Source organism: Falco punctatus, assembly GCF_963210335.1.
Source record: "Falco punctatus genome assembly, chromosome: 16".
Classification (NCBI taxonomy): Eukaryota; Metazoa; Chordata; class Aves; order Falconiformes; family Falconidae; genus Falco; species Falco punctatus.
Window position 1 is genome coordinate 3,664,036 of NC_137596.1, and position 13,065 is coordinate 3,677,100.

Here is a 13,065-nt window from a genome sequence, read left to right on the forward strand (position 1 = left end):
ACGCAAGATAAGCTAGTAGGATGAGAAAATGTCCTCACCGAGGCGTGGGGAACAGAGACATAAGAGGGGAAAGCAAGCATAGTAATTACCACATACAAGTTTTGGGTTCTGAGACGTGCAGAAAACAGAAGCAGGTTCAGTAGCAGAGAGAAGCAGAAGCAGGCTCAGGGAAAAGAGAAGGTGCTTGGGCACCTGACGCTACCATAAAGAACTCTGCCACCTTTAAAACTTGTGGTGAAGAGCGCAACGCTGTCTTTTCATTAAAGCTTGATGATGCAACTGGACTGCCTAGCAGGCGGAGGACAGCCACAGTCTGAGACATTCTGTGGTGGAAGGTGGCCAAGTCTGGAATCAAAGTTTGAGTAATAGGGGAACAGATCAAGTGGCAGTCGGCACAGGCACATTTCACTGCAACCAGGTCAAAGTCCTCAAAGAGAACAGCTTCTTGGCCCCCAAAGGACGGCACCTAAGGGAGCAACTTTTTCTCCAGTGCAAGAGGTTAGCAGTAACAAGGAAACAGAAAGAACATCCTGAAAGTGATTTGAGCATCCATGCATCTATAGCCAGAAAAGACTGCACAGTAGTTGAAAGATTTCAAATCCTTTTCACCCCATCTGTCCATCCCTCTTGTTTCCATCATTCCGCATTTCCACAAGTCCTTTTTCAAGCTGCTGCTCTTCACATATAAGTTGATCCTCTTCTGTCATATGAGCTGAAAAATGCGTGTCAACTGTTACTGCTGTTGGTAGTCCAGGCCATCAGACCAGTTCACCTAAAGGCTGCATAAAGATGGGATCGCACAATCCATCCTCTGCAGCAGGAGTGATCTAACCCCATGCTCGCACGCCAGCCAGCTCCCCATCTCAGAGAGGTGGGAATTCCATTAAGCACCTATCATGCAGCTGTCAGGCACCCAGGATCTAAATACAAAATCATACAAAGGACTCCAGATTCCTTTTTTTCCCCCCAGGCATAAAGCTAGCAATATGCTGCTCCATTTCTTATATTAGCCAACCATGATTTGACTCACAGGAATATACTGTAATAATTCTGGTAATAATTCTGCCTCTATCTCACCTCAGTACCCTTTTGGATGAAAGCTTTCAATTAAAATATCCCCCAAGACAGTTGATAGGAGGGAAAGAGAGGAGAATTTTTGTCTTCTCTATTGTTGCCTGTTCTTATCACAGTCATAATTCTCCTTTCACTCTGACTGATCCCTGAAACAGGCCTACAGTTCTGCCTGTTCAGACATTAAAGTTTGCAAATACTGTGGTTCAGATATTCCCATCTGTATGTTCTCTCTCTTCTACCCTTTCTAATCATGTGATGGTAGTTACACCTTTGTTGTCCACACTCGGCATCCAAGTACCTCATCCAAGCACTTCACGAGTAAAAAATGAAAAGCAGGGAAGTAAAAAATGAAAAGACAGCAGACAAACAATTACTCAAAAATTACCAAAGATGTCGGTGTAATCTGTCAGAGCTTAGATTAAGTACGTTCTTCATGTTTACCCAGAAAATAATGCATGCTACTTCTATAGAGATTAGTGATTAAGGGCTGATAATGAAGTCAGACCACCACATCTCGGATGGTGAGCCTCAGTGAAGCCTGCTTAAAGCTTCAATGGCTGAAGCTGGATTCTGCACAGACACTACTGCAACATGAAGGTATCTTTAAGTGACTCTTTGTTACCTCTCCCTTGCTCTTGTATTGTAAAAATTTTCAGAATCATCGCTCCTCCAGCAGTCAAAAGTCTGTCTTAAGCCACATCAAATGAGCCCCACCATGAAGCTCACCTAAATCCCACCTTACCCTGCTATTCACATCTCTCTCCATTGCTTTACTTTGCCAGGTTCTTCCTCCATGACATTCTCTTTTTCAACTTATTTCATGTTTTCTGCTCTCCACCTTATTACCCCCTGCTTTCCCACTCGCATCTGTTCACCACCCTGCTGATATGTCAGTACTTCCACAACCCCTTATCCATATTCTTCTTTCCATTCGTCTATTTCTTCATTATCATAAAATGTCCTGCTTCCCCATTCCCAAACATTGCTTTGTAAGAAACTCCTTTATTCTGATACACTTTAAAAAAAAAAAAAAAAAAACAACCAAACAAACAAAAAACCACCAAACAAAAACAAACACCCCAGTCTCTCCAAGTAAGTCTTGCAATTGTTAAACTCATGGAGAGGGACTGGAGAAAGTCGAGGAGCACTGTTTGGTTTTAGTTTACAGCGACATCCTTCTGCTGTCCCTAAATCAACATTTTATACCAACAGCTTTCACGGACAAGCAAAATGCTAACAAACTCCAGCCAAAATTAAATCAAGTATCCAGTAGTCTTAATACAAGCTTTCTTCCTTGATACCAGAACCTCACAAAGAATGCTTGAAAAAGCTGAGGACTTGCCCTCCCACCAGGCTGGCTGCTTACAGCAAGGGACTCAATCCAGCACCACCACCAGTAAGCATTTATCACTAAGAATCTTGCCAACTCACTTTTGCACCTGTGAGTGCAAACCACTTGCCAGTGTTAGCAAGACACAGCAATTAATCATGTGTCTGTTCACATAATAGGGGAGGAGTTAAATCAGATAATTTATCCAGACATGGGACATGTTATTATGCTGTCGAGAGACATTTTTTCTTTTCCGCCCCCCGGAAAAATAGCCGTGCTGAGCATTCCTCCTCCAGGCACAACACAGGTCACAGTCTCTCCCTGGCTTCACAGCATGTTTGGAAGCTTAAGAGGTGAAAGAGATCCAGTTACATCAACTGGGCCTGCTGAAGAGCAAACAGAGCATGGGGCTGTCCCAGTGCAAGAAACCAGCCCGGCTGCAGGAGGAAGAGGAGGAAGGAGTCGGCTGGAAGGCTCACACAAGCCAGAGAGTTCTGCACCACAGGGTAGGAGGCGCGAGGACTGGGACAGGAAACACTTCAGTAGTGCTGGAATTAAAATTGGATTTAAAACTTGTGAGTTAACCACCACGATGCAAGTCATCTCGAGTTGGGCACTCTCCTTTATACAAGGCTTTTTCCAACCGTGTACAGTAACACTGCTTTGAGCAGGTAAAAAAAAATTAAAGCAACGAAGGAGAGCTACGCTAGAAGCTCAAGAATGAGTTGGTACAGAGCTAGAGAGCCTGCCGACACCTAGCACATCACGATCACAGCCTTGTAAAGGGCTGGAGTTGCAAAGAAAAGTCAAGCAGCTAAGAAAAGCCAGGGGAAATGCCACGGTACGGACGGGAGTGCTCACCACCTTCTGGAACAGGCTGTGCTCTGCTCCCAGCACTGGCAGGACTCAATTACTTGCAAAAACAAAAACTCCAAATAAATCAGGTGTGGTACCAGCTGTGATAATATGGGCTGAATAAACTTCAGCCTGTACTTTGCAGAAGATGCCTCCTCAATAGAAAGGACACAAATAAAGGAACAACTTGAAAGAAACAGAATACACATAATCTTTCTGCTTTGAAAGGCTGAAACTTCTCATTACACGGGGACAGTGTCTCATCTTCGCCTGCAGGGAGATTATTTGATCAGTCCCAGTTCTCTATCTGCAACTTCTCCTACATGCCCACATTATAAACACATGAATATTCTGCCTTGTGACGCTTAAAGTAACAGTCAAGGAAATTGTCATTTGATGTCTTTCATTCTACACCTAGAAAGACAACATCACCTAGATGCCAGTGACAGAGAAACAGTGTGCTGTTGCTGGGGTTGGTTTTTAAACCTTGGAGAGGTGGATAAGGCAGGGAAACATACCTTTACATGCATAATGCAAATGTTGCAAAGCAAGAAATGCTACTCCCACTTCTACCCCCCAGGAAAAGCCACTGTAGCTCTAAGCTTTAGCTAGTCTTCTAATGTTCGAAGGTAAGGATTAATTCTGGCTACCATTGACAGAAGGATACACAAACCACAGTATACGTTTTTATGATAATCTTTTCATGAAAAAAATCATCAATTTTGGTAAAAAGTGGACATAAATGTTTTCTGTTTAAAAATACATTCTGTATTTTCTTAAAGTACAGCTTCTGGGATTATTTTTTTAAACACCACTGAAAGCTTTTTAACACGGAACACAGTTAATGAGAATAAAATGGCTGTTTTGAATATGAAGAACAGATTACACTTTTTTCTTTTTCTCAAATGGAAAGAAAAAAGATGAAAGACAAATCTAATTTTGTCTCATTACAATCCATTGATGCACAGATTTTTGTTAATTGCTTTCCTTATGGGTATAATCTAAACGTTTTAAACTACAATAAACCTATGAATCACCACAAGAAAATAAAAGTAGATTGAGAAAGAGCTCAGGGAATCTTTTAGCAATTTTTTCATTACATTTGCATGGAGAACAACATCCAAGAAGCTCGGGCGCGTGTTACATCAAGAAAACATAAAAATGCAATGGTCAGGGGAAAAGGACACACGGAAAAGGAAGAATATGATTGCCCTTGCTTTCCAGGCCCAACATCCACAACACTTAATGCACCATGGTATTGATTTGGTGGGAAAGGGAACATAAGAAGCTGTTAAACACATATATTAGAAAAATGAGCTGGAAGATGTACCAAAAATTCGCCGAGGGGGAGGAGGGAGGAAAAAAAAAAAAAGAAAAAAAAAAGAGGTGCATCTTGGAAGTAGTTCAGTGTTAATTTATCCCAGAGAATTATGAGACCACAGCCACCGATGTTCTGCACTTCAAGGCTCTAACGCCCCTGGCCACCCGGCCTCCACACCACCACTACTACAAACACAATAGTAAAGATTTAAACAGAAATGAACTGGAAATGCCCTCAACTAGGCTAAAAAGTTGCTTCCCCATTCAGTTTCAAGAATGTAATGAGCACACAAGGTGTAAAACCAGCAGTTAAAAAGTAAACAGACCCAGTCTCTCCCATCTCTACAAGATAACGTTTATAAATGTCCACAAATCCACAGTTACACTGGAAAATAAATTTAAAGCATTTTCTAAGTAATTGGAACAAAATGGGGATTTCACGTGCTTTTTGTCTTAATGCTCAAACTTCTGCAGCAGGGCTGTTTTTTTTACTTTAAGTACAGCCTTCTGTAGTACACATTCATAAAATGTGGCAGTTGATTATCTGGTTATGGTTACAAACAGTATTTGGCAAACATGCAATCCTTAAGACTCTTAACTTCATTCAGCAAAAAGGTGGGACGTACAATTACTACCACTCCTTTCTCCACCCAGATGTTTACTGCTGCAGATTTAACGGGTAACTGCTTAAACCAGGAGGTAGGTTCAACAACCTGAAGTTCACAAGAAGTTACAAGATGAAAAAACACATCAGGATGCTCCACTGTTGCCTACCTTGCTCCAGCTTAAGAGAGAAGTGGCTTTTTAAAAACACATCTCATTCACTGCTTGAAATTATAGGCTCGTTAACAGAGCTTGAAAGGATGCCACTTGGCGGGGTGGGGGAGAAGAAGAGGCTACAGACAGATTCAGCTAAAAGAGCAAAAGAGGACAACAGTACTGTTTACATCCTTTGTAACAACCTACATACGTATGGGAAAGCAACATTCTCCCTAAAGCCAACTCACTGGTTAGGCTGACCTTTCTTTTGGTTCACAAACTTGCTTTCATTATTTTGTGAAGTACTGCTGTTGGCGTAAATCGTATTTGTCCCAAATTAAAAGAGAAGGGACCCAACATAACCTAAACACAACATTTCCTGAAAAGCACTCTACCCATGCAACCCTGGCTCGAGGCTTTACACCCTAGTCCTTTGGGGTGGCAGGGACAGGATTTTAGGCATTCGCTGCAAGTTATTTTAAACAGATCTCCAGTCTGCCAGTGTCTATTCCATGGACGTGAGTGCACAACAGCTACAATATTTCAGCTGTGCTGCAACTGTCAAATGATATGTCAGTAAATCAGAAAAGAATACAAGAGAAGATTCTAGTGCTTGAGTTCTTGCTATCACTACAGACCACTTAACAAATAAACCCACTATTTTTCATTCAATGAAAGTTAGTTCCAATAGCACCTAGGAGTCCCAGCATAGGTCAAACTCCATAATGCCAGCAGAAACATTCACAAAACAGACGAGTTTGCACAGAAAAGCTGGAGGAGAAACAAAGGGATAGGGCATTAAATGACTTGTCTGAGCACACACAGTGAATTACTGTGGGATTCAGTCCAGGTCTGCTAAATCCCAGGTCTGCTTCCCCATCTCGCGCAGTCCACACTCGTTCACCAACACAGATTTCTCCTTCTCCCTCAATAAAACAGCAAGAAGAATAAAACATCATGTGGGGCCAGAAAGGAAGGAACACTGTGCAGTCTCCTGCACGTTTTGTTAAGCCAAAATAAGCCCTGTAGGCTCACCTCTGAACGCTAATATAAACCAAACAAGTAACAAGTCAATTTTTTCATAGACTATGAAAGGACATGAGTGTCTCACTCAAACCAAATATAACATAATTTAAAAAGTCTAGCAGGACAGCATGTTATGCATCATCGGAGAAACAGGTAGTCTTCTGCAGTAAACCCCAGGGCAGCTGAAGAGGAGACCTCAAACAGCAGATACTTGTATTGACATCAACCACAGCTGCATGAAACTCAGCTTGCCTTCAATTCCATTTTGAAGGGGACAACGGTGCAAGAATTGGACACTAAAACAAAACACAGCTCTTTCAGTGCAGCACTACGGGAATTTTGGTGGGAGACAAGGTAGCTGTACTACAAAAATAGCTTTGGGAGGGGAGGAAGAACAGAAGCCCCCACTGCAGGGCTCCCACGCTGAACAGCAGTGCTTGCTCCTGCAGGTCGGACATGATTTCCCACAGTGCCTGCACAGCACAGTAGGGCAGGGTAAGACCATGACCACATGAACCCAGATGTGTTCCCAGGGAAACAGGAAGGGCACCAGTAATTTAGAGCCATTGGTTGTGCCTATTTGTCCAGTCCCACAGGTGAATGAATGTTCAGACACAACACCTCTGCTTTCTTTCAAGGAGGAGCAGGCTGCCACTTTTAAGTCTCAACAATCCACATGTGGCTTTTGAGATGTCTTAGGTCTCACAATTTCTGTAAGGGGAATAGAGGAAAAAGAGAGAAGAAATCACTATGTTCAAGTCAAATCTATAAAAAGAAACACAAGTGCCAGACTCCTGGGTGACAACTGCCACGCAGCAGGAGGTGAATCATGCCCTGGCATAGGCAGGCTGTAATTTGGTGTAAAGAAGTTATCATAATCAATATTTACAGATGAGTATTTTTATAAAAAGAGCATACATTTGCTACAATAAGGATTTGGAGACTGCTCTTCGAATATAAATAAAATTAAACAGATGAAAAATGTCATACACCCCCCCTCAAAAATACATACATCTTAAAACTTGAACACGTAGATTGACATTTACTGTATGACATTGAAAGGCCAGGTGACAAAAACCTCAGAATAGAGGAGTCACATGCTCCTTTTCTGTTTGCTGCAGGACAAACTGAAGAAACAAAGTTGGAGAACCAAGTCCAATTATTTTACAATACCACTACAGAACTGGCTGGAAGCTCCAACTGTGCAAAGCTCCGTGCTGACACAAAGGCAGCCTCTGATGCAGAGAGCTGCGCATCAAAAGCCATCATTGGAATACAATGACTGTCACCAACACCCCCCAAGCAAGAGATGACCACTCCATCAGGGAAGCATTATGAAACTTGTTTATAAACATCTTTGAAACATGTGCTACACTATTATGCAACTGTTAAATATGTTCATATTTCCAGTGTGAAAACAAACACAGTGAAGGACTCCTAAGGGATGAACCTCTGGGAAGCACCAGACAGATTTCAAGCACACAAGTTTATTACTTGGATGTTTCTGACTATTTCATGCTTTAACAGCTGCGATAGTAAACCCGAGCTGGTGCCAAAGCTGGTGCCTCTGCAAGTGTCTCAGACTTGCAGCAGCACTGGCATGCTTTTTATCTGCACCCTACGTTTTGTTATCTGGAAAATGCAGAACGATTTTACAATAGGAATTTAAAAAAAAAATATTTTACAATAAGCTTTCTCAAAATCAAGATATTCTGAAATAAAGGAGATTTAAGCTCTACTGAAGCATTGCACCAGTTTCGCACGTAACTATTTTTCAGGCTTCTAATGCTCAGCTCTCCAGGTGATAAGCTTTTTGTTTATGGATTTGCTTTAAATATATAACCTGGGCTTACCTACAAGAAGGCCTGACATTTGCAAATTAAATCAAGACCATCCCCATAATTTTAAATCACTAAAGAAAAGCTTGCAGACATCTCTTTTACAGATCAAATAGGAGAACTCATAGCTGATTTAATTCAAATTCGGTTAGTGCCAAACACCCAGCACTCCAGAAGTTGTAAATTGTGTACCCAATTATCACTTGCATAGTTCAAGGGACTGCATTTAAATGAAGATTATGAAAATGAAATGCCTTTTTGACTAGAAAAATTAGTGTTGAAAGTGACAGTCGCTCAGGGAAAGTGCTTCTAAAAATATTAATGGGTTTACTATGAGTGGTTTTAATGAAGATTTAAAAGGACGTTATTGCTAAGTTTTCTTCTTGTTGCCACCACCGCCCCCCCATGACAAGGTAACACTCAAAAATATGAAAACACCAAACACTGAGAAACCAAGTTTTCAGTAAGAATGGCTTTGTGTTTGAACACAGCGGCTGTGTCCCTGGCTGCTGGACCTCCCACCGTTCCTTCACACGCACACAGACCAGAACATGGCAAACCACAATATTAAACCACAATATTCATGTCTTCTTGAGAAACCCTGTTCGGGCAAGTCTGCCACCAGGCTCTGCTGAACAACAGGCTATGCAAATCCCCAAGTGTTAGGAGAAGCAGCACGCTGGGGAAGGGAGACAAGAAAAAAAAAGAATTAAAAAAAAGGGGAAAAAAGAAAAAAAAAAAAGATGAAAGGTTATGAGAGGTTATGCAGGGTGGAGAACAGAGAGATAAAGGTCCACCTAGAACTCAGACTGGCTACTGCCATGAAAAATAAAAAATGTTTTTACAAATACATCAGAAAGAAAAGGAGGGCCAAGGATAACCTTCAGCCTGTACTGGATGTGGTGGGGAACATGACCACAAAGGATGAGGAAAAGGCTGAGTGAGGTACTTAATGTCTTCTTTGCCTCAGTCTTTAATAGTAAGACCTGCTTCCCTCCAGATACCCAGCCCCTTGAGCTGGGAGACAGGGCTGAGGAAGAGCAGAACGAAGTCCCCACAGCCCAGGAGGGAACAGTAGTGACCTGCATGCACAAGCCTATGGGCAGGGATCTCATCCTGCATTTGGCACTGGGGCGGCCCCACCTCAAACCCTGTGTTCAGGTTTGGGCCCCCCACTGCCAGAGGGATGTAGAGGTGATGGAGCGTGTCCAGAGACGGGCAATGGAGCTGGGGAAGGGTCTGCAGCACAAGCCTTCTGACAAGGAGCTGCTGAGGGAACTGGGGGTGTTTTGCCTGGAGAAAAGGAGGCTCAGGGAGGACCTCTTCACTCTCCACAGCTACCTGACAGCAGGGTGTAGTGAGGCGGGGGTAAGTCTCTTGTCCCAGGTAACAAGCGACAGGACAAGAGGAAACAGCCTTGAGTTGCGCCAGGGCAAGTTTAGGTCAGATATTAGGAAAAATGTCTTCACTGAAGGGGTGGTCAAGCACTAGAACAGGCTGCCCAGGGAGGCGGTGGAATCGTAAAAAGCATGTAGATGAGGTGCTTAGTGACATGGTGTAGAGTTGGATTTGGCAGTGCTGGGTTAACAGTGGGACTTGATGATCTCAGAGGTCTTTTCCAACCCAAATGATTCTATGATTCTACAGTGCAAGTTACAGACATAAGAGGGGAAAAAAAAAAAAACAAACCAAAACCAAACAACTTGCTTCTAAATGGGGAGCAGACTCTTCAGAAAGAAAAGTTTGGGCATGCTGAAACACTGTAATTTATGGAAAAATGCACCTGGACAGGTTCACTTAGTGCAAAACACCCACAATTTTCTGAACCAGTACATCCAGATGCCTTTTCCTTCCTCCTCACTTCTGTGCTAAGTTACCTCTCCCAGAATGTACACTGACCAACACAGGACCTTTTGTTTCAGTTACTCAATCGCCACCTGTTCCGTGGTGCCTCTCAGTTTAATAGAACAGTAAACCTGGTGATGCTTTGAGGCTTCATTTAGCCAGAAGCCTTCTTTTTCCTCTTCATAATCAACTCTAACTGTATAAAGCTTTAAAAAACTTCCCAGTGGCTGCAGCAGTAAGGCCAGTAGGAATGATTTCAACACCCCTGAGCAACCAGACCTCTGCTTTGTTTCAGCATGGCAACACAAGATCAAATATTAATCCTAAATGAACAACATGCTAGCAAACAGAAATACCATGTAGTAGCAGAACTTACATTTCAAGCTTAGAATACAATTTTGAAAAGGTGACATCAATTAAAAGGGATCCATTGGGCAAACTAGGGACAAAACCAATGTTTCCAAATAAATCTTTAGGCTGAAGTTTCAGGCAAGCAACAGCTGTGTTCCTCAGTAATCTCAATCCCAATTCCCGATTACCACGTCATTTCCCAATATATTACTTCCAAAGCAGAAAAAGCACATAACTATTTATTGCAAAGATGGTGAAATAAAAATCACTTGCAAAATTTTACTATCATTGACAGGAGGAAGCGAAGGAAAACAGCCGCAAATATCCCTGATCTAAATTCCCACACAGCACAAAAATCCAACAGATTTGATGCTTTTAGTATATAACCTGTCTGTAACAATGTCACCTCCGAGAATATTCCCAGGGCAACAAAAATAATGTCTGACACTGCTTCAGAGATTGAAAGACAGTTATTTTACTTCAAAGCCACTACCAGACTTTTATTCAAGTTTTGGCAGAAGTTGAACTATATGCCTGCTAGAACAATGCACAAAAGCACATTTCAGATCACAATAAAAGCACCGCATTCTTGGAGCTGGCAAGAAAACCTTTTTCACTCAAGTTGTGCCAGGCAGTGTTTTTCTTCAGGAAGAAATGCACAAAGAAGTGCACAAAATGCTATACAAGCTGAAACGATGCATCAGCCTTGATGATTTCATTCACAGTACAGACTCCATGCTACTGGCACGGATTTTTTTTTTATTGTAACTAAAGCTTTTAAAGCAGATCATTGCAAATGTTATTCTTGATGTGACTGCATTTCTGTGCATAGAATACAGAATAATTGCTGATTTACCCACAGATTTGTTCTCGTATTAAAACCTTTAAAGATTTCCTGCCAAGCAATTCAGTATTTAATTCGACCCTTTAAGGTGGGCTATGTATGAGACAATACTATAAGGCTCAGTAACATTCTGGAAATTTTTTTCTATCACATTTCTAGTCATAATCAAATAGATTGAATCCCTGCTCTGGTCCCCCAGGCTCTAATGCTACCATATAAACTTGGCCTCTCTGATTTTCATGCCAAACTTAACTCATGTCAAAAATAACAGCAAAACCCATATTTGATGCTGGAAGTGTTTACCTTTTCCTTGTGACTTCATCTATTTAGAATAAATATAAAAGATGCAAGGGGTTCGGAATTTATTTAAAAATCCTATTGAATTTTTTAAGTCAGCAATGATCTACTTAATTTCTCCTGAGTGTGTCACAATACACAAGTGAGAAACTTTACAAAAGAAGATAAAATTTTCAAATTAGTTTCTGTAAAAGTCCATGTATTTTTATCATTGTTGAGTATCATAACACTTCCACAGGAAAAAAACAAAAACAAAAACATACAAAAACCACAAAGAAGGAAGGTGCAGAAGAACACTGCTGCTTCAAAACAATAATCTTTAAGAACTTGCAAAAAGGAGAAAATACTGCTCTCCTAATACTTCTTTGCAGAATGGCTGATGAAATTAAGAAATATATAAACCCCATACATTCAAACAGAAGCTCAAAATGCCTTTTTAACACAAGCCAAGCAAAGAAAGAAAAATCCAATAAAGTTATACAGAAAAAACCCATTGCGTATTACTGAGAGACTGTAATTTCATTTTCATATTTGCCTTGCAGTCACGAGTTCTAGCATTACGTGGCATCTGAGTATACAGATATGTTTCAGTATTTTGCAACGTCCTTGGTAGCCTATGTTCCCCCACTTTCTCCTTTGCACATACTTCTTCAAACTTGCAGCTAATCAAAAGAAATTTCTGGGATCTTAATTTCCATTTTTAGTACCGGCCTACTTAAAAAAACAAAGAGAACCCAGCAATAGTAGCACAACAGCTTCTTTTTTTTTTTTTTTTTTTTTAAATTACTAAAAGGAAACAGTATCTCTGTTCCTCCCTTGATCAGATTACTGAGGCAAACAGGCTTGCAGACTCTTCAAGAGCTGTTAACAATTCACCCAGCCCGGTACAATATATGGAAGGAAAGCAGCTGGGGAGGAAAGAGGCAACCTGCAGCTACAATAAATTTGATGCAGCATCAAACCACATGCAAAGCCATGGCACTCTGTGGTAGCAGTGGTGGGACACCTTTCTTTTGACTAAACCTCAGGACTCCTGCCCAATTCTGTTTCATTGGATTCAGTTAAATTCTTCGCATGTGGCTTCCTGAACAAGCACGTATCTGTCAGATTCACACACTTTACTCACCAAGTCCACAAACTGCAACTTGCAAAAGGCAAGAGTGGGATTTCTCAGAGCCCTTAGTTACTCACATCACACCGATCAATTTTTCAAGCGATCAGGGATGAATGGCTGATAACAAAACCTTGACAGATCACGTGGAGGCAGCTGACTTTGAGCAAGTAAAGCCTCTGAGAAGTGTATATGCATCATCAGTACACACTGGGTATTTCTGCAAAACCTCTTTGCTAGGAAGCGAAGATCTAACTCCAGCCTACATTTCCCGCTGTCCTCAATCTTCCTTACTTTTTCTGTAAGACCTAGCTTTCTTCATGCCAATGTATGTCCAAGATGATCAAAATAAAGACTGAGTGATAAATTCAAAGAGAACACCAAAACTTAAGCATTACATCAAAAATTATACAGA

The 13,065-nt window shown here is 41.4% G+C and overlaps 1 protein-coding gene across 3 annotated transcripts in view; it reads right to left on the reverse strand.

Moving 5' to 3' along the window:
* Positions 1 to 13,065, reverse strand: part of ARHGAP32 (Rho GTPase activating protein 32) — a 259,498-nt gene that overhangs the window by 194,019 nt on the left and 52,414 nt on the right. The window lies entirely within an intron of this gene.